The 19,359-nt window shown below is 36.9% G+C and overlaps 1 protein-coding gene across 2 annotated transcripts in view; it reads left to right on the top strand.

Annotated features, from left to right (window-relative positions):
- Nucleotides 1-19,359, top strand: part of LOC132371582 (cullin-1-like) — a 55,582-nt gene that overhangs the window by 9,691 nt on the left and 26,532 nt on the right. Inside the window, exon 2 of one of the 2 annotated variants that reach the window (XM_059932869.1) lies at nucleotides 7,726-7,825. The gene's annotated coding sequence lies outside the window, so the exon portion shown is untranslated. Of the gene's footprint in view, nucleotides 1-7,725; nucleotides 7,826-18,678; nucleotides 18,742-19,359 lie in introns of those variants that run through there. The other variant, XM_059932870.1, reaches the window with a different exon arrangement.

A 19,359-nucleotide genomic window follows, 5' to 3' on the forward strand; every position in this document is an offset into this window, starting at 1 on the left:
CTACAGGTAAAGGGCTCAGTCCCACAAGACAACTCTTCACTTCAGATTCCAGTTGCAAGCCCAGGTTTTCACCTGTGCTTCTGAGCTACAGGCTTTAGGTTAGAGGTTTCCACAACCCTCTCCTCAGGTTCAATTAATTTGCTAGAATGGCTCACTCAGGAACTTAGGGAAACCTGTTTACTCACTAGATTACCAATTTACTATAAAAAGATATTAAAGCATACAAATCAACAACCAGATAAGGAGATATATATAGGGTGAGGTCCCAAACAAAGGATCTTCTGTCCTTGTGGAACTTGGGGCTCGGCACCATGGCACGTGGAAGTGTTCTGGTTCCCCAGTGTGGAAGGTCTCTGAAAAGGGCCAAAAGGCTGGCCTTTTGGGTTTTATGGAGGCTAATTATACATTAGTTATGATTGACTAAATCATTGGCTAATGGTGACTGATTTAACCTCAAGCCTCTCTCCCCTCCCGGTAAATCAGGGGGTGGGACTGAAAGTTCCAACCCTCCACTCGCATGGTTTGTTCTCCTGGCAACCAGCCGCCACCCTGGGGTGGGATCCAAAAGTCACTTTCATTAACATAAACCCAATTGTGATGGCAGAAAATCCAAGGGTTGGGAGCTGTGAGGCAAGAGCTATGAATGAAGACCAAAGATATCTGAGAAATATATTTTGGTCATCTGAATGAGTACCACAATTAATGAATGCACTAACTTCTCTTTCCTCCTCTTCTTCTTCTCCTTCTTCTTTTCCTCCTCCTCCTCCTCATTCTTCTTTTACTTATGTCCTGCTTCTCAATATCTTATTCTGCTATAAAATGTATTTGAATGGCAAAGTCACAAAGTCAATTAATCCCGGTAACTCCCTTGGACATCCGAGGGTTCACACATTCTTGAAAGATCACCTGATGAGATGTCCTGTCCAAGAATTCACTGTCTACATTTTAAGGAACATCATTTTCTTAATTTCAATCTATAATTGCCTTAATTTTTAAGTGTTTTTTTTTTGTATTATAATTGACATGTAAGAGCAGAATTGTCAGTTCTATAGAAAATGAAGTTCCATGTCCAAACATTTCTCAACAAGTTGCCACCGTCTTTGAGTAGATTTAGAACTGAAGAACATAGACTCGATACTATTTTCCATCTCTTATCTCTTTCAGGATGTCTTACTCTGATAATTCTCTCTCTTAGAAGAGTTATAAATTTTCCTTCTGGGTGTTGATAACTTATCTGAAAAAGCTATGGTGCATTTTATACCTTCTGTGTGGACTTTTTGCTATTAATCTGTTCAGAAATTATTTCATACACTTCTGTATCACTAGAAATAAATGGTCACAGCAGTGTTTTGTTTTTGTTTTGTTTTTCTGGTTTTTAATCAGGCCATCAGAGCTAGCTCCTTCAGTTTTAAAATACATTTCAATTTTTCCATGTTTCCATTTCTCTCCCATAATCATCTGATTGGTTATTAACTTGAGACCTCTTTTTCTTACAGTCCACAGTGCATGTGCCATCGCAAATGTTATGGAACTTGTGACACATTTGGGGAACAACTTTAATAATACAACTCTTACACATTCCCAATACAGAAAAAACTTTTCTTCAGATTGACTGAAGATATTTCTGTTGGCAAATGAATTGCCTTGTTTTCTGAATTTTTCTTTAGGTCTTAATGTTCTTGGTTGTATGTCCGAAATTATGACTTCCCTGCCCTATTCCTTGTCTCACTTACAGACAGTTGATGATCTTTCATATAAACACCTTTTTGTTGCTCTTATTTTTAGGGCCTTTGTTTCAAACAAATGTAATCAGTCACATTTCCAGTTTCAAACAGTTTAATTCAAACCAAGTTCCAGGTAGTCAAGCACCATTTACAAGATGTACTATCTTTTATAGGACTCAAAATTTCAATGTTTATCTTTCTATGAATATATTAATAAAGTCCTTAGAAAGGATCAGCTAGATTTGTCTCTGTCCTGATTCTATTTAGATCTTCCTTTTCCTGTCTATGAGCTTTTTTGTATGTTTTTATATTCCATGGCAGTGATTTGTTTACTTCCTAGTATTATGGGGAGTTTCTACTCGCTTAAAAATTGCTGTTAATTGCAATATATAATAATTATTAACATTTATTAGTACTATGTTTCAAGTGCTCCTAGTTTGTAAATCATTTCTTTATTTCCTTTAATCTTTTTTACATTCCTTACAGAATTTTATTATGACCTATTTTATGAATGAGGAAACTAAAATCAGATTGGTTTAGGAATTGTCCATCATCAAACCACCAGTGCATAGGGAAATCACGTTTCAAATCTTAGCTTATCTGTGATATTTCACTGCCTTGTATGTATGATCTTCTTTAAAATATTGATTTATTTCCTCCGTTAAAGCCCGCAAATCATAATTCCATCGGTCTTGTAATTCCTATGACTCTGTCTAAATTTACGAGTAAGAGCATGCAATGCAGTAATTGCTGGAGATATGTCTTTCCTGTAACTTTGTTCAGTGCAAATCTTCTATGTGATGTGAGTGTGATTGCAAGCAAACTTCCCAGGGTAAAGAAATTTGTTGCTCTTGTGGCTGAGAATACTCAAATTGAGTAACATAACTGAACTTACCAGTTAAACATCTCATGTTTTCCCTGTATAAGATATTAATTCTCTAGTGCTACCACCCCTGCTTTAAAAAATCCTATATGCAATGTCCATTTTTCAGGTTGCATGCATTCAGAACAACTTTGGCAATGTCTTTTTGAACTCCTTCCCAGTATTAACTCTTATTCATCCAAGGTGCTCTGTACAAATAAAATTCTACAAACTGAGCTCAATATGAAATATTTCTGGCAAAATAAGGACTCCTTACATGTTTGAGATAAATGTTAAAAATAAGGCAGAACAAATAAAATGAAAAGAAATAAAACAGAAAAGCAAGAGCATTGGAAATTTTGATTGGGGGTGAGGACTTTATTAGTCTTATCTGGAAAAATTAAATGAGAATTGTGAATCATGTTAAGGAGTGAATCATGCTATCAGATTATAAATTTCATTTTAAAGATATAATATTTAATATAGTGTGGTAGTGGCTTAAGAATTGAGGGACAGATAATGGAGTAGCTCTAGAACAAATGTTAGAATCTCAATATAGGATTTAAAATATCACAAATTCATAAGAAAAAGAGGTATTATGTTTAACATTGTGTTGGAAAAATTAACTATTTAAAAAAAAAAAACAATTCTCAGTTGGCATTACATCTAAAATATATTGAAGCAATGAAAAGTTTAAAGGTAACAACTAAAACTATAAAATATCAATACGTATGGATATTTAAGATATGGAAGATGAGAACTTTCTAAGAATGAAATCATAATATGTATGAAGATAAAATACATTTGCCTATTACATAAAAATTTAAACCTTTAATATATCAAACATTAACATTTTCCATTCTATTAAAATGTTTATTTCCTTTTATAGCTAAATAATTAATAGATATCAGTAAGCAAAACAGCCAAATTTATGAATAATTATTTTACATAAGTCATATAATTAAGTAATAGGCATATAAAAATCCAACTCATTATGAATCAGAGAAATGCAAATAAAAGTATGTGTCCTATAATAGCCTATAAATTGACAGCAAGAAAAGTATAGTACTGACTGTTATCACTTCAACCAAAGTTGGCATCACAAGGTGGCAAGGAAGATGGTAAAAAAATGAGGTTAAATGCGTTTGCCAAAGAGCAGTTAATGTAGGAGAAAGTAAATACTTCTGGTCCATATAATTTGTTGATCTACCTCTCCACTATTTCTTGGGGTAAATAAACACAGGCAATTTCAAGAAAATTGAGTCCAACTTAAGACAGAGAAGCCCTGCGTTCAAAACACAGATATCAAGCTTTGGAGGGCAGGTGGTGTCTTAATCTGTTCAGGCTGCTATAACAGTACCGTAAGCTGAGTGGCTTATAAACAATAGAAATTTATTTCTCACAGTTCTGGAGGTTGGGAAGTTCAAGATCAAGGTGCCAGCAGATTTTGTGTCTGGTGAGGTCCTGCTTCCTGGTTCACAGGCTACAGTCCTTTCTCTATGTCCTCACATGGTGGAAGGAACAAGGGATCTTTCTGGGGTCTCTTCTTAAAAGGGCACTAATCCCATTTATGAAGGCTCCACCTTCATAACCTTATCACCTCCCAAAGGCCCCACCTTCAAATACCACCACATTGGGGATTAGATTAATATATGAATTCTGGGGAACACAAATATTCAGTCTATAGCAGGTGGTAACTGTTTACAGATATTATGTATATTATATGCATATATGTAATATATATTTACATTTAATAGTCTGTATAGATCTAAAATCAATGATGATCTTTTAAGATTCATTGATGCCTATAAGTGCTCATATTTCATAAATGTATACAAAGTTTAAAAATTCATAGCTTTGGTCAAAATTCAGACATACTAAATATCTTTATATATTATTTAAAATGAAAATATTATGCTTCAACTCATGCATGGTTTTCCTTTTCAATTTTAATATAAACATGATGCCAGCCAATTAATTTTTCTTCCATAGCTTCTTTTCACATTTTAGTTGAGCCACAGAAATACTAAACGAATACTATGTATATATTTTTAAGTGGAATATTTTTTCCAGGTTGTATTTCTACCAGAATCTTTTGTTCCAAGTCATTGACTGCATTTCATAAGAATGAGTCACTTCAAAATGAGATTTCTTGGATTATAAGCATAATGTCCATGTGTTTAGAAAAAGAGAAGAGAGAAATATTTTTCAAAAAAAAAAAAACCAGATGAGTAAGTTAGCATAGCCAAAGGGCAGCAACATCTGATGTGGTGACAGTCTTTGCATGCTTCATGTATTAATGCAGTTTCCATAGCAGCCAACATATCACATGATAGTTCAAAATAATTTATGATTGCCAAGAATTCTTAAAGGGAAACATACCCAACTCTGATATAATTTTTAAAATCTACTAAGTGTTTCTGAATCTAGATCCTTGACTCAGGCCCCAAAATGAAACTTTAGGGGAACCACAACCTCCAAATTTCTACCTCCCTATCCATAAAATAATGATAAAAATATATGCCATGCCTGCCTCATAGGATAAGTGATTAATAATTATGAACATGCTTTGGAGAGTGAAATCTGATGAACAAATACGGGACACAGTTCATTTGCAGAATCATAGACTATTATAACTGGTAGAAATGTTAGAGGTCACCTGGTCCCAGCCCCTCACTACACAAATGTAGTAAAGGCACTAAATTTGTCCACAGGGTCACATTAGATGAGCAAGAAGGTCGGTCATTTGTTTCCACATCCGGCGCACTTGGCCTTTACACTTCTCTGTCCCTGTGGTCGGTTACTGCTCTATGAGATCCACCACCCCCTGCCTGCCTGAGTCTCCACACTGGTTAGTATGGTCCAGTCTTCAGAGGCCACAGTCTGCACAGATCTAGTCATATAGAACTTCAACATTTATCTTTTTTTCACAGCTGAGAATCTTCCTATTAATCCCAAACTGAGTCCGTAGAATACTCTTCTTCTAAGTTCTTTCAATTGTTTTAGTGTTTGAGAATGATCTTTGATATAACAGGGATTTTTAATAGAACTTTCAAGATTCTAACTAAATTTCAAGTGACTAGGCATTATGTAAATCCAACAGGGAAGAGACTGTCTCCTGGAAGAGTTATTGTCTGAGTAGTCAGTTGAAAGGATGCAGCATCCATAGCCCATTTTCGCTGTGTATGGTATATTTTAGTTTGGGGGCAATTTCATGTACAGGTCTAGTTTAATCCTTTTTTAAAATATTTATTTATTTGGCTGCACCAGGTCTTAGTCGTGGCACGCGGGATCTTCATTGAGGCATGCGGGATCTTTAGGTGCGGCGTGCAGGGTCTAGTTCCCTGACCAGGGATCGAACCCTGGCCGCCTGCATTGGGAGCATGGAGTCTTAATCACTGGACCACCACGGAAGTCCCTAGTTTAATCCTTAAATAAACTCTCTTTGAGGAAGGTTAACCCGATTTTGTTGTTGGAAAAACCTGATTTTCAGAGATATTAATTAACCTTTCTATTGTGACAGTAATATTGGAGCGAGGGTTTGAACTTAGGTTTTTTGTTTTGCTTTGTTTTTTATCAGATGCTTTCTCTATGACTTAAAAATCAGTAAGTGCTTTTGATCAGGCTTGTCCACTGGCTTGGTGTCATCTGCCTGTGTGCCCTAGAATGAATGAAGCTTGGCACAGCGACCAATTTCTTACACAGGTTCCGAGATTTCCTAAGCCATTCGAATATGCCGCCTTGGTCCGTTTCTTCGGACTTAGCTGCTAACCTTGCCTTTTCAACTTGAGCCATCGTCTCTCAACTCTTGGCTGTAACACTGATTACTGATTATGACCCTTTTGATTTGATCCTACTGCCCCACGAACAGACTTCACATACCCTGTCCGGGCCTGGTAGATAAAAACTGCTAAGGGTGAATTTGTTAACTGTGATTGGCTAGTGCTTGATCAAAAATAAACTGCTAGTGGCAGGGACTTAGCAGCTTGACATCCCTAAACTATAATATATTCTAATGACTTTGTTTACTTTGTAAATCACTTTTTCATTATATGTCTGTATCCACAAACTATCACCATTACCCTTCTCGATCTCCCCATACCCCATTCCCTGCACAATACACCTCTTATTTATAAAGCACTTAAATATTAGAAATAGAAGGCACTTCTAGAGATCATTAACCCTAACCCCACCATTTTACATATTATGATTCTGGATCACAGGAAATGTAAGATCATCCAAGTTATTGGTGGCAAAGTCCCTGACAATCAGCTATCAATCTGTCTTCTTTCTAGAATATCAGTTTTTAATTTATTCATTCTCATTGTTAGCTTCTCCCCTTTCTACAAAGAATACATCAAGGATACCATGTTGAACAAAGTTTATAGATAAATTTTACCTTATCTAGTTATCCTGATGCCATCTTCCTGCCCAGAGTGTAGTCATTGAGAGAAATCATAACAACTCTACCAATTTACAAGACAGGAATAGTTGTTCATATAAGTTTGGCATGTCTTGGAAAATTACCCAAACATTAATAATAAGTCCAAGAATGCTTTGGCAAAGAGCGCAGGACTTAAGTCTGCAGCCAATCAGAATACATTAGCAAAGAACCAGTCATCTGATAGTCAAATTCCGTGGACTTCAAATGGTCCTAATTAATGGTGCTTCCTGGACTTCATTTTTCATGCTAACAGACAAACAATATATCCCAAGGGGAAGGTAATAATATATCCCAAGGGGGAGGTACCCTTCAACACTCTAAACTTCATGAGTGTTCAATAAATGTGAATGATTGACTAATCCATTGAACATGCAAAGTAGTGGTAAAGGGTGTGAGCCCTGGAGCTTAACTACCTGAATCTTATGTCCCTTTTACTTGTTGTAACTTAGACAAGTTACTTGTTCTAACTTAGACAAGTTACTTGTTCTCTGATCCTCAGTTTCCTTGTCTTTAAAATGGAGCTAATAATACCTCAAAGGATTATTGCAAGCAATAATGAGATATTTCAGGCAAAGTGCTTAGAAATTCTCTGACACAGAGGGAGCACTTGATAAATGTCAACTATTATGTTTAAATCATTGAAAATTTTCTTTTTCGTAGACATGAAACAAATGACAGATTGTGTTCTCTTTCAGAAAAAGGAATCCATTCATTTTCAGAAAAAAAATGACAGTTTTTACAAGCACAGCCTATGTCTGAGTTCCGGCCACGGCCCAACTGTGTGATCTTAGCCAAGTAAGTTAACCTTCCTGTTTCTGTTTCCTCCTATTTAATATAAGTATCATAGTACTTACTACTTTGTGGCATGTTATGAGGTTTAGATGAGTTACTACATATGAAATACAAAGTTACCAAGTTGGCCTGTAGTTAGCACATTGAAAACATTTGCTATTATTCTGGATCTTATGCATAAAGAAGGATACGATCAGAATTACTCCAATCAGCAGACTGACTTGAATGTGAAATTAAAAGTTTTGCCAGCCATTTTCATTATTCTTTGAAACAAAATATTTTATATTCTTATTGTACCCAATAACTATTACTCTATTTGACAGGAAATGGTGTGAGACGAAAACACCTATAAATCACAGTTTTTTTATTTTTTTTTTTTTAAGAGTCTGCTGTTGGATTACTGTTTTGGCCTTTCAGGATTGAGTCAGATTAGTTGAGTAACACAGCACCTTCCACCACCACCCGATTCCCACCCAGGTTCTCTGTGGAGTTGTGAGTTTGTAAGTAGAAGAGTTTGCTTAAATTACAGAAGAGCACAAATGTCGAGATTGTTGCTGTGCCAGCAACATTTCTGCTAGGTGGGATGCATCAGGCCTCCTGGTTCAGGACCCCTTACCACAAAGATTACAATCCTCTGGGCCACGAAAAGGGATAGGAAGCTGTTGCTGTAGTGCAGGCTGAATGCGAATGAGAAAGCAACACAACATCACTCACGAGTCTAGTTTTCCCCTCCCCTTAACCTTTTCTGCCAGGACACCTTGACTTTTTTTTTTTTTTTCCTAATATTTATTTATTTGGCTGCATTGGGTCTTAGTTGCGGCATGCAGGATTCTTAGTTGTGGCGTGTGGACTCTTAGTTGCAGCATGTGGGATCTAGGTCCCTGACCAGGGATCGAACCCAGGCCCCCTGCATTGGAAGTGCAGAGTCTTAGCCCACTGGACCACCAGGGAAGTCCTGACACCTTGACCTTTGATCTTTAGGCTCTATCAGATATCGTGTGCATGTGAATGTGTGTGTGTGTGTGTGTGTACAAAGAACAAATAATTATACCTATATCTTAAAGAAAAGTTTAAAAGAAAAAAATATATAGCTCCACCACACAAAACATTTGTCTATTTGTCTTCCTGTTTGCTTCTGTATACTTTGTTACAGAAGTAAAATTAATATATATATGTGTGTATGACTTTATATTATGATTTTTACTCTTAAAATATCATATTTTTACATGATATAATTTTACAAATACCAGGAATGCTGTCCCATGCCTTTGTGTAAAGCATGGCCCTTTCTAGTTATTTTATTAATTTTCTGTCATAACTATTCCTGAGAAGAAGAGCGAGCTCTTCTTTTAAATATATTGAGTTCCTAACACCTTAAGAGACTATTCAAACCCTTTCATCTAGGAGTGACAGGAAATCTGGGGCCTCATGTTCTGACTATTTACAGGTAGGCAAGGAAGGAAAAGAAAATTAAAAGGAAGAAAATAAGACTAACAAGCAGGCAATGGGAATTATGAGTATTTCCTACTTCCATTGCTGCCCAAGCTGTGTTCTACCCAAAATATTTCCCTACAAGTCCAAAGAAATATGAACTTTATCTTCTCTTCCAGAGTGGAGACAAAATACTTCCATAGTTTGGAGTAACTAACCATAAATTACACATAGTCTATACTTACCCTACTCCACTGCCTATGCGTTCACCTGTCACGTGGTGACCTAAACACATCATGTTTTTTCATAACATCTCTCTTTTTTTTTTTAATCCAGAACAGCATAGCAAAAGAATCATTACTTCTATACCAATCAAGAAACCATGTCTCTATATAGTATTTCCACAGGCTACTCTTCCAAAAAGAGAGAATCTGCTACAAAGCAGTCATGTATTGGCTCTGTTTGGGAACACTGTGTTGTCTGTGCACAGGGCTGAATTAGTGCTAATGGGAATGAGGTCATGAGTTTAATTCTCACGAGGCTTCTCTTTGTTCCACAGCTGGCCTAACCTTGCCTGGTTTGCTGGCTTGCAAAAAAAAAAAAAGGAAACTCACAGGCTCCTCTGTGCCTCCATATTGGGTGGAGAGCTGCTAGACCTAGACTTTTGAGAGTGTCAGGATGGATGGGACTTAGGGCGTCTCCTTGGGATCCCCAGTGACACACACATGCCTTGACAAAGGGTTCCCTGTGACTTTAAGAGGTCAGAGCTGCCCAGCCTAGGGACCAGGCAAATTTTCCCAAAGGAAACTACATCTCAGACACCATCCAAAAGGGACCCTCTAGGTCAGCTTTTCTTTGGAGCTGGAGTTTCATCTTTAGGAAAAAACATAAGTCTGCTGCTTCCTCTTCTCTACAGGGAGTATTTGTGCAGGCTCTGTGGAGACATCAGCTTCTGCTTGTTTCTCGGAGTCAAAGGGGCCTTCAAAGATCAAAGGGTCTTTTCAAGATCCCTTTTCCCTTTCTATTTCTTGACCTCAGTTTCAGAATTTGCTGGAGTATGCAGATGATCCTCTTTTTCCTGGGAAGTGAGATATAAGGACTCTTTCCAGCAGGAAGGAGAGACCAGAGGCTCCACCGGAGGGAGAGCACCAAATGTGGGGCTCCTCTGAGGAGGATTAGGTAGTGATTTCCTGGCCTTTCCCCTCCAACAGCCTGGACTGTTTGACTCACCTTCTGGGAGCCAGTATAATGCATGAACACAAAAAGCCCTCTTCCCTCCTTACCATAGGGTTCTACATCTAGATGAAGCCCATTTTGACTATATCATGGTGTGAAATTCTCCCCTCTTCTCCACTGGGAGTTGGGAGAACATAAGAGCCATGTACATTTTACTGGATAAAGAATTTAAAACTGATATGAAAAGTAAAAATATAAATGAGGTCATATACCAACAGTATGAATAACATCATGGGAAAAGGTTACTGTGGATAGTCAGACATATTCTGTGAGAGATTTTCTACTCTGAAAAAAATTACCATACCAAGATTGTATATCCAGTCCTTTCTGAGTAAGGAGAGTAGTGAGTAAAATTGAGGGAAGCCTCAAAAAATGCAAAACCATAGCAACAAATCGTCATGTAATTATCATTGGACATTTTATACTGTGTGATCCAGGTACTGCCAAATATTCCGGTATAGGTTTGTGTACTCACACAATCTCATAAATAGAATGAAACATGCACATGCTCAGATCAACCCCTTAAGACAGTCTGTGATGGAATCTTACCTACCATACTAAGTTAAGCCACATGGTAGGTCACTTGCCTCCTACTTCATACATGTCCAGGGTGGTCTTTGGGCCACTGTTGCTCAGGAACTGTGTACTATTTTCATCCCTCCCTTTAAGGCTGAGAGCAAACAATGTGCAAACCTGAAATATGTGCCCATAGACTCCAAATTACCCAACATTTATTACAGCTAAACCAGTGTGAAGAAAGAACAGTTAGATGTCCTAACCCTCACATTTCAAATTCACTGCAGCCTTAGATGTAAATGAGAATGGCTGAGTATTGAAAGAGAAGATCATGCCATGAGAGGTTTAAAAATGCCCACCTGATCAACCCACCTCTACCATTCCAAATCGTACCAACTATTGTACCAACATGTTGAACATGTTGAACAAAAACGTCTCAAAGCCAGGACATGTTGAACAAAATTGCTGAGAAACAAATTAAAAGTTTAACTAAGTGGTTAAAAAAAAGAGTAGCCTTGAGTAGAAGATGCTGTTGGTAGAAGTGTGATGGGAACTGATCAAAATTTTCAGGAAACAGATAAATTGATAAATAAGGGGTTAAAAGTTTAATACAAAAGAGAAATTGATAGGACCATCTTCTATCACATTTCTTCATTTCTTTAAATTTTCTGACAATTCCAACCCCTCCAGATAACTTAAGGAAGCCGAAGCCCAAGGAAGTGAAATAATTTGTCCATGGAAAAATTGCGGGCATAGCTAGGTCTTAAACTCATCTCTTGGACTCTTAGCCCAGTGCTCTTTCCATCGTCCTCTACTGACATTAAAGAAAAGCACTTTATCGTGACTTTTAGAAAGAATCTTATGACGTCTCCTGTGCAGTACCCACAATATATTTCCATATTAGTCTGCCTTGAGGCCTGGATCCTATCACCAACCAGGGTGTGCTTTCTGAGGACTCCAAAAAGTCCCTTCAGAAGATAACACACTTCTGAAGATGATATTATCGCAAGACATAAGTAGATTTTCCTCACCAGAATTTTGCAAAAACCATGACTAAGTGATTCATCTCAACATGCATAAAACTCCCCAGCAAAAAATGGATACATAATTTGCTAGTGAATGTTCCTTGAGGAGGGAAAGGGAAATTAAAAAGAGAATTCGGATAGGTACTTAAGAGAGATAGTTTGATATAAATGTTGCATTTACATCTTTTAGGAATTCTGTTTTCATATTTCTATAAAACATGATTGATAATAGAGAAGGAACATTGTGGTGCCTAGTGAATACAGAGCCTGAAAATAAACACTTGTTTTGTTCAAACTGGATTGGTATCTGTTCTACATCTAATTTGTTCTACCTCTTGAATTGGGGGTGGGGCTAAAGCTGAGGTTCTAAAGTTTGGTTCTATTATTAAGCAGGAAACTTTTCAAATAACTTAAGATGAATGATTTTTATTTCTCATTAAAGAATTCAATGTGAGAGTTATACTGAAAACATATTTTAAAATGTTTTTTAGAATAGATTTGCATTACATGTACACTACCCACTTTCCTTCTGCAGAGGGTCATTTCACAGGCTAGGAGATGTGGAATTGCAAGAATCCTGGGGTCAGTTTCACTCAGGCAACTGTTTACTTGGATTCCCCTGGAGAATGTGAGCCATGACTTGTGGAGATTTAAGGGTCAAGATCAAGAATGTATCAAGTTTCAACAGTAAATTCAGAGCTGGAAATGAATTTATTGCTTAGCAAGTGTTTGGGATGAAGTAAAAGGGGAAAAGCAAGATAAGCAGATCAGTTATAATTGCCTCAGCTGGGAGATGTTTTGTCCAACAGCCATCTTTAATGACTAGTGACTCACCATATGTGAACAGCTGAGAGTGGCTTAATAGTTCACCACTCCCTTTTTCCATCTCTCACAACTAGGTGCAGTATTTCCCAGACTTCCCATCAGCAACTTATGAAAATGTACTACATCTTCTAGTATTTTCTAGAGATAGGAAAGTTGCCCTCACACCTTGTGTCTGAATGTCTTTGCATTATGAGTAGTTTGGGCTAGCTATTTTAGCCCACAACATCTACAAAGTAGGGCTAATAATACCTATTCTATCCAATTGTTTTGAAGATTAATAAGATAATGTACATACCACTACTGTCGGGTTTGGCATCAAGTAAGTGCTCAATAAATGATAGATGCTACTACCAATTACTACCATTTACTTTATTCTGGAACTGAGTCTGTCATGATTCCCCTCTTTCTATATCTTAAGTGCCGACTTCCTCTCTGGGACTGCTGGTAGATGTGGCAAGGGCAATGTCAAGGAGGTAAAGCAGAGATTATGTTCCCCAGGAATAACAGAAATTATCGGAAATCTGATTTCATGGATGTTCACAATCTCTATGATTTTGAAGGGGTAGAGAAAGTGGTTCCAAGTTATCCAGGGAATATTAAAAATAGTCTTTGTCTGAAAAAAAATCACACCCAAACCTTCAAAATTTACTCTGTTATTATGCCATCTTATTTCATGCTCACTACATTCTCTATCAAAAAACTTCAGTACTCGACATGTAGTAGAGATTCAGGAAATATTTGCTAGAGGGTAGACATACTCAAAGAAAGTAAGTTTTATTTATTAGCAGGCAAAAGCTAAACCACTATAGTAAGCTGCTCTCTACTGTGCTTCCTCTGATGGTGTGTTGGTCTCTGTGACCAAACTGACTCTTAAAATTTTCCTTATCCTGTTTGGTTCTATTTTGAATGATGAAGTATAGTTTGGTACTTAAATGCTCCCGGAGTTGTGTAGGTCTGGTCTCAAAACATAGCACCATCACTTCTTAGTTGTCTCTGAACAGCAATATCATTATCAAGAACATGTACACTTCCCTGACCTAATGTATGCACTCAGTGTGTTACTATGTGTGTTACTTTATTACTATGAGAAGCAAACAGCTGCAGAGTAGAGGCATGTATTTAATTAGCCTACTATAGCTTTCATTTGGGGAATTCTCTCATTGGTTTTTATCCTTTCAAATGTGTCTCGACATTTGTTTGAAATTTTGTACAATCCACCATGTCCTTTGAGTATGATCACATTTATATTATGTAGTAGTTTGTCTGATAATGCCAAGTATGAAAGTATCTTGGAAAAGTTCGGTGTTGTCATGATCAGAAGTTCACTTAACACAGTCACCTAACATAAATATCATATTTTCTTTCCTAAGTTATAAACCCTTTTGAGGCCCGACTTACTTCACTGCTCAGTTTCTATTGTTAAAAAGCAAAATTCAACTGAGTGAATTTTAAAGATCTAATTGGCTTTATTCAGTGATTCATGAATTAAGCGGCATCCCACCTAGCAAACAGAAAGAACTCCAAAGAGCTATACAAAATGACAGACTTGCATAGGCAGAGGTGGGTGGGACAAGGAAGTTACCAGCAAAGAGTGGGTTGTTTCAGGCAAGGTCACCTTCCTTTGGGAGATAGCTGCGGTCTACCGGGCAGCTTACCTCACTAGTGTTGACCAGGAAATTCTACACTGACTGGTTATGATTACACTCCTGGGAGAGGCTGACACTGCAATGAGGTTAGGTATTAAGTCTGGGTTTGGTGATGTGAGCTTAGCACAAGTGACTCCATTATGGGCCTGTTACCTCTTTTTTAACTTTTAAGGAATATAGTTAAGAAATCATGGCATTTTATTTTTATGTTGTTTATGCATACTGACCAAAGTAATTTATTTGTTATATTTCCCCTGCGATGCTTGACTATCACTATAGTTGAATGTTTCATCGCCAAATTAAGAAAATTGGCAAAGCTATGGGATGCTCATATTATTTGTAGTCATGGTTGCAAGTATGGAATGCCCCACCTCTCCATGAATAATAGCTTAATTTCTCTCCAGTTTATCTTAAGCGTTGCATAATGTACTAGTAAAATCATGTCCCAAATACCAAGTATTTGTCTTTATAAAGATCAAAAGATTCTGAGCCAACATTAATTTTCTAAAGTCAAATTTATTTCAAAGGGAAATAATGTGACCAACATTCTAACAAGAAGCAAATAAGATATATTTGTTTTTAGCCAGATACAGAAAGATAATATTGCATGACTCACTTATATGTGGAATATAAAAAATTTGAATTATAGTAATAGAGAGTAGAATGGTGGTTACCAGGGGATGGGGGAGTGACAAAGGGTAGGGGAAATGGGGAGATGTTGATCAAAGGGTACAAATTTTCAATTATAGAATAAATAAGTTCTGGAGACCTAATGTACAGCAAGGGGACTATGGTTAATAATAATGTATTGTATACTTGGTATTTGCTAATAGAGAAGATCCCAAGTGTTCTCACCACACACAAAAAAAATGGTAACTATGTGGTGTGAGGAGTGTATTAATTATCTTGATTGTGGTAATCATTTCACATTGTATATGTATATCAAAGCAACACATTGTACACCTTAAATAAATACAATTTTTATTTGTCAATCATACCTTAATTAAGCTGGGGAAAACTATATATTTATTTCTGCTGAAATTATCGTATTTTGTTCTTCATAACGCCCATATAATGAAGAATAATCAAAATATATCTATAGTATAAACTTTATATTAGCAAAGACCATTTACATAAATTTCTGCATGTTTTGTTATTTTATAACAATATCATCTATTTCAATGATTAGGGTGTCCTATATGTCAAAATGTTGGTTTTAAGACACTGCATGAAATGATTGATCTATTGCATTTAGGTGGCCATCGTGATAAGTATCTCTGAGACATGGCAATAGCTCAGTAACAAACTCCTTGGCAGCAGCTACAAGCTTGACAGTGATGTATGTCTCGGGCACCTTAGGAGGAGCCCAGCTCTGTTTACTTCAGGTGATAACTGGTTTCCCTTTTTCTCCAAAGCAAGAATTTAATTGGTTGTATCTGGTAGAGATGGTGGAGTGGAATGATAGGGGAAGGACAGAGGAAAGGGGGGGAATACACAATCATGAAACCCATTTCAGAAAGTTCCTTCAACAAATCAGGAAAGGAAGGAAGGAAAGATAGAAGAAAGAGAGACTCTCACTTGCCACAGGTGAAAAGCCCTTTGCTAGTCTATTTCACATAGATAAGAGCAAGGTAAGAAAAAACTGGTTTTGTTTTTTGGTTTTTATTGTTTGTTTGTTGGTATAAACTGAATGGCACAGACTCATGGGCCCCTATGCCAGTCTTTCAGTGAACCACTTTTTTTTGCTTAACTTAAGCATAGTAGTTGATATGCATAAAAAAGGAAAAGAATTAACTATCATTTGTTCCGAAGGCAATCCACTTGGCTCCTCATGGATGAGCCCTGGGAAAAGCAACAGTTAAGCCCCAGGAAAACCTCCTGAAACCCAGATGCACTCAAGACTGACTTGTGACTGAAAACTAATTTCATCATTTAAACTACAAATCCACCATTTTAAAGAAAAATGAAACATAGTTGCTCATGCTTCAGTTCCACACAGCCAGTGAAAAGTCCAAATTTCTCCCCAAAATTTGGCTTTCTGTATTAGCTCAGGAATAAAAGCCTCAGTTAGATGCTAATCTCTCTTGTAATACCTGTAACCTAAGCACCTGAATCTACTTACCACATAAATCAGTTCAACATATTCTATTACAAAGTATCCCCTGTCCCTACGTTTTAAATTGAATGTCTTTTTAATAGTGGTTTGAGCATTTTCTCAACTGAAAGCTTTGATAGTTGTCTCTCTAGCTTTTACTGGTAGAAAGTCATGGGTCAGGTGTTAATTTAATTTTAGAACTAAATATCTTTATATAGGCTTATTAATTTAATAGCCAACATATGTTTAATGAACATCTATTATGGGTAAGAAATTATGCCTGTAAGTTATTTTGTCTCTACCAGTAAGAAAGGTAAAAATTCATGTTATTCTTATATTAATCTTGATAAAGTTAATTCATGTATTGAGCTTACGAAATGGAGCCTGCTCCAGTGATCCCATGTTTGGTCCCTCATCACAAATCCAAACCTAAATCAGCCTGCACTGACAGGAAACACCTGTCAAGGAATCCTAACATGCATCAATCACCATCCTCCCACTCAGCTAAACTAGCTCACCTTACCCTAGAAAATAGGACCTGATAGTCTTATAAGGAAATGCCTGACCTCTTGACCAATCATGCCCTGTTTCCAGGCTGCCTCTTCTAACGAGTTCTTCTGTAGAACTCGCTTTCGCCCAAAATCCCCAGGGAAGAGCGTTCCACTGCTTGTGAAGTTCTGTACTCCCTCCATCCATGGGCTGTTTCCCCTTGAATAAAGAACAGCAAACTCGTTACTAAATGTGTTGGTTTTGTCATTTGACGATCCCAAGTATCATAATTAATAAAGCAGATAAATTTCAAAATAAATAATCTTCAAATCAGTTTTTTAAACTGATTGCTCAAGTTTCTATAACTATTTCTCTTGATTTTTCCCTATGGCTGAGTTGCTAATATTAGAGCCGCTTTTCAGTTAGCTCCCTTTTCAAGTGAAAGCCTACCTTCCTACCTTCCTTCCTTTCCTGATTTGTTGAAGGAACTTTCTGAAACGGTTTTCATGATTCTGTATCCCCTTTCTTCTGTCCTTCCCCTATCATTCCACTCCACCATCTCTACCAGATACAACCAATTAAATTCTTGCCTTGGAGAAAAAGGGAAACCAGCTATTACCTGAAGTAAATGGAGCTGGACTCCTCCTAAGATGCCCGAGACATACATCAATGTCAAGCTTGTAGCTGCGCCAAGGAGTTTATTACTGAGCTGTTGCCATGTCTCAGAGATACTTATCACGATGGCCACCTAAATGCAATAGATCAATCATTTCATGCAGTGTCTTAAAACCAACATTTTGACATATAGGACACCCTAATCATTGAAATAGATGATATTGTTATTGTTTTGTAGAAATTTATATAAATGGTTTATGTCAATATTTTGCTTCTGCATATGTTCCATGATAGCAATTTCAATTATGAAATTTTAAACTAAGAAAACGTAGAATCTTGAAAACTGAAATACTTTTGCTTTCAAACATTTCCAAAAAATGAATAGTCATTTCTTTCTAATATTCTTTTAATTAATATTTTATTGTGATTTTTAAAGTAATACATGCTCATGGTAAACAAAAATAATTGATTAATAATGAGAAAAGTAAAAGGCTTCATCTCCATAATTCCTTTGTCTCTAAGAATATCCAATGTTAACTGTTCCACATGTACCCTTAGGAAAATTTCAATGAGTTGACAAGTACGTAAGTATGGGTATTGTACGAGAGGGTAAAGTTCTCCTCAACAATCTTAGGGTATCTGGCTGGGTCTGAAAATTAAACTGACAAAAACAGATTAACAAGAGAAAAGCATACGAATTTCTTTAATATAAGTTGTATGTGACATGAGAGCCTTCATAAGGAAAGGAAGACCCAAAGAAACAGTTAGACCTGAGTGTTTTATGCCAGGTTTGGTGACGTGTACAGCAGTGGAGGAATCTGATAGGTTAAGGAGTATGAGGTGTTTGCAGTAAACTGGGGGAAACAGCAAGGCCTGTTAGGATTCTTCTCAGCATCCCATTGTTGTCAGAGATAAGGATGCTCCTTTCCTCTGGGTTTAGGGAAAGTGCCTCTCACGTGAGTGTTTCTTGGCCTGTTTCAGGGAAGAAGTGTAATGGATGGTTCCTGCTTCTGCCATTTTCTCAAAGTCCTTCAGCTAAAGGTATTTAACATGCCAAGGTGTGATATTTTGGGGTAGCTCGTTTGGAGCCTCGTCAGCATATATGTATATAGGTATATCCATCATGGTCAGCTATCCTTATTAGCACATAGGCAACTACGTCATGAACTGATTTCTACAAAAATAGCTTGACTTAACCATTCTCCTACAAGTGCACATTTAGTTTGGTTTCATTGTTTTGCTAACACCTTCAGGACTGCAGTAAACAGCCTGGTATCTTTGAATACTTGTGCAAATTGCTGGCAGTGGATTTTCTGGGTCAAATTTTATATGCATTTAAAAATTTGATGACATTGCTAAATTTCTGTCTAAAAGGGTTGAAACAATTTACATTTCTACCAGGACTGTATGAGCATACCTGTTTACCCTCACTGTCATCAACGCTGGGTATGATCAAGCTAAGTTTTGCCACTGTCGTGGGTTTTTAAAAAAAGGATTCTGCCCTGTTTTGACTTTTTTTTTTTCCTTATATGCCACTGTATTTCTTCAGCAAATGTTAAATAACTAAAATCAATGGTCAAATGCTGGATAGGTAAATTAGAATAGCCCTGATGCTTTCCTTTATTGCTAATCTTTAAGAGAGAGAAGTGAAGGGAGGGG

This window comes from Balaenoptera ricei, chromosome 9 (genome assembly GCF_028023285.1).
Source record: "Balaenoptera ricei isolate mBalRic1 chromosome 9, mBalRic1.hap2, whole genome shotgun sequence".
Lineage (NCBI taxonomy): Eukaryota > Metazoa > Chordata > Mammalia > Artiodactyla > Balaenopteridae > Balaenoptera > Balaenoptera ricei.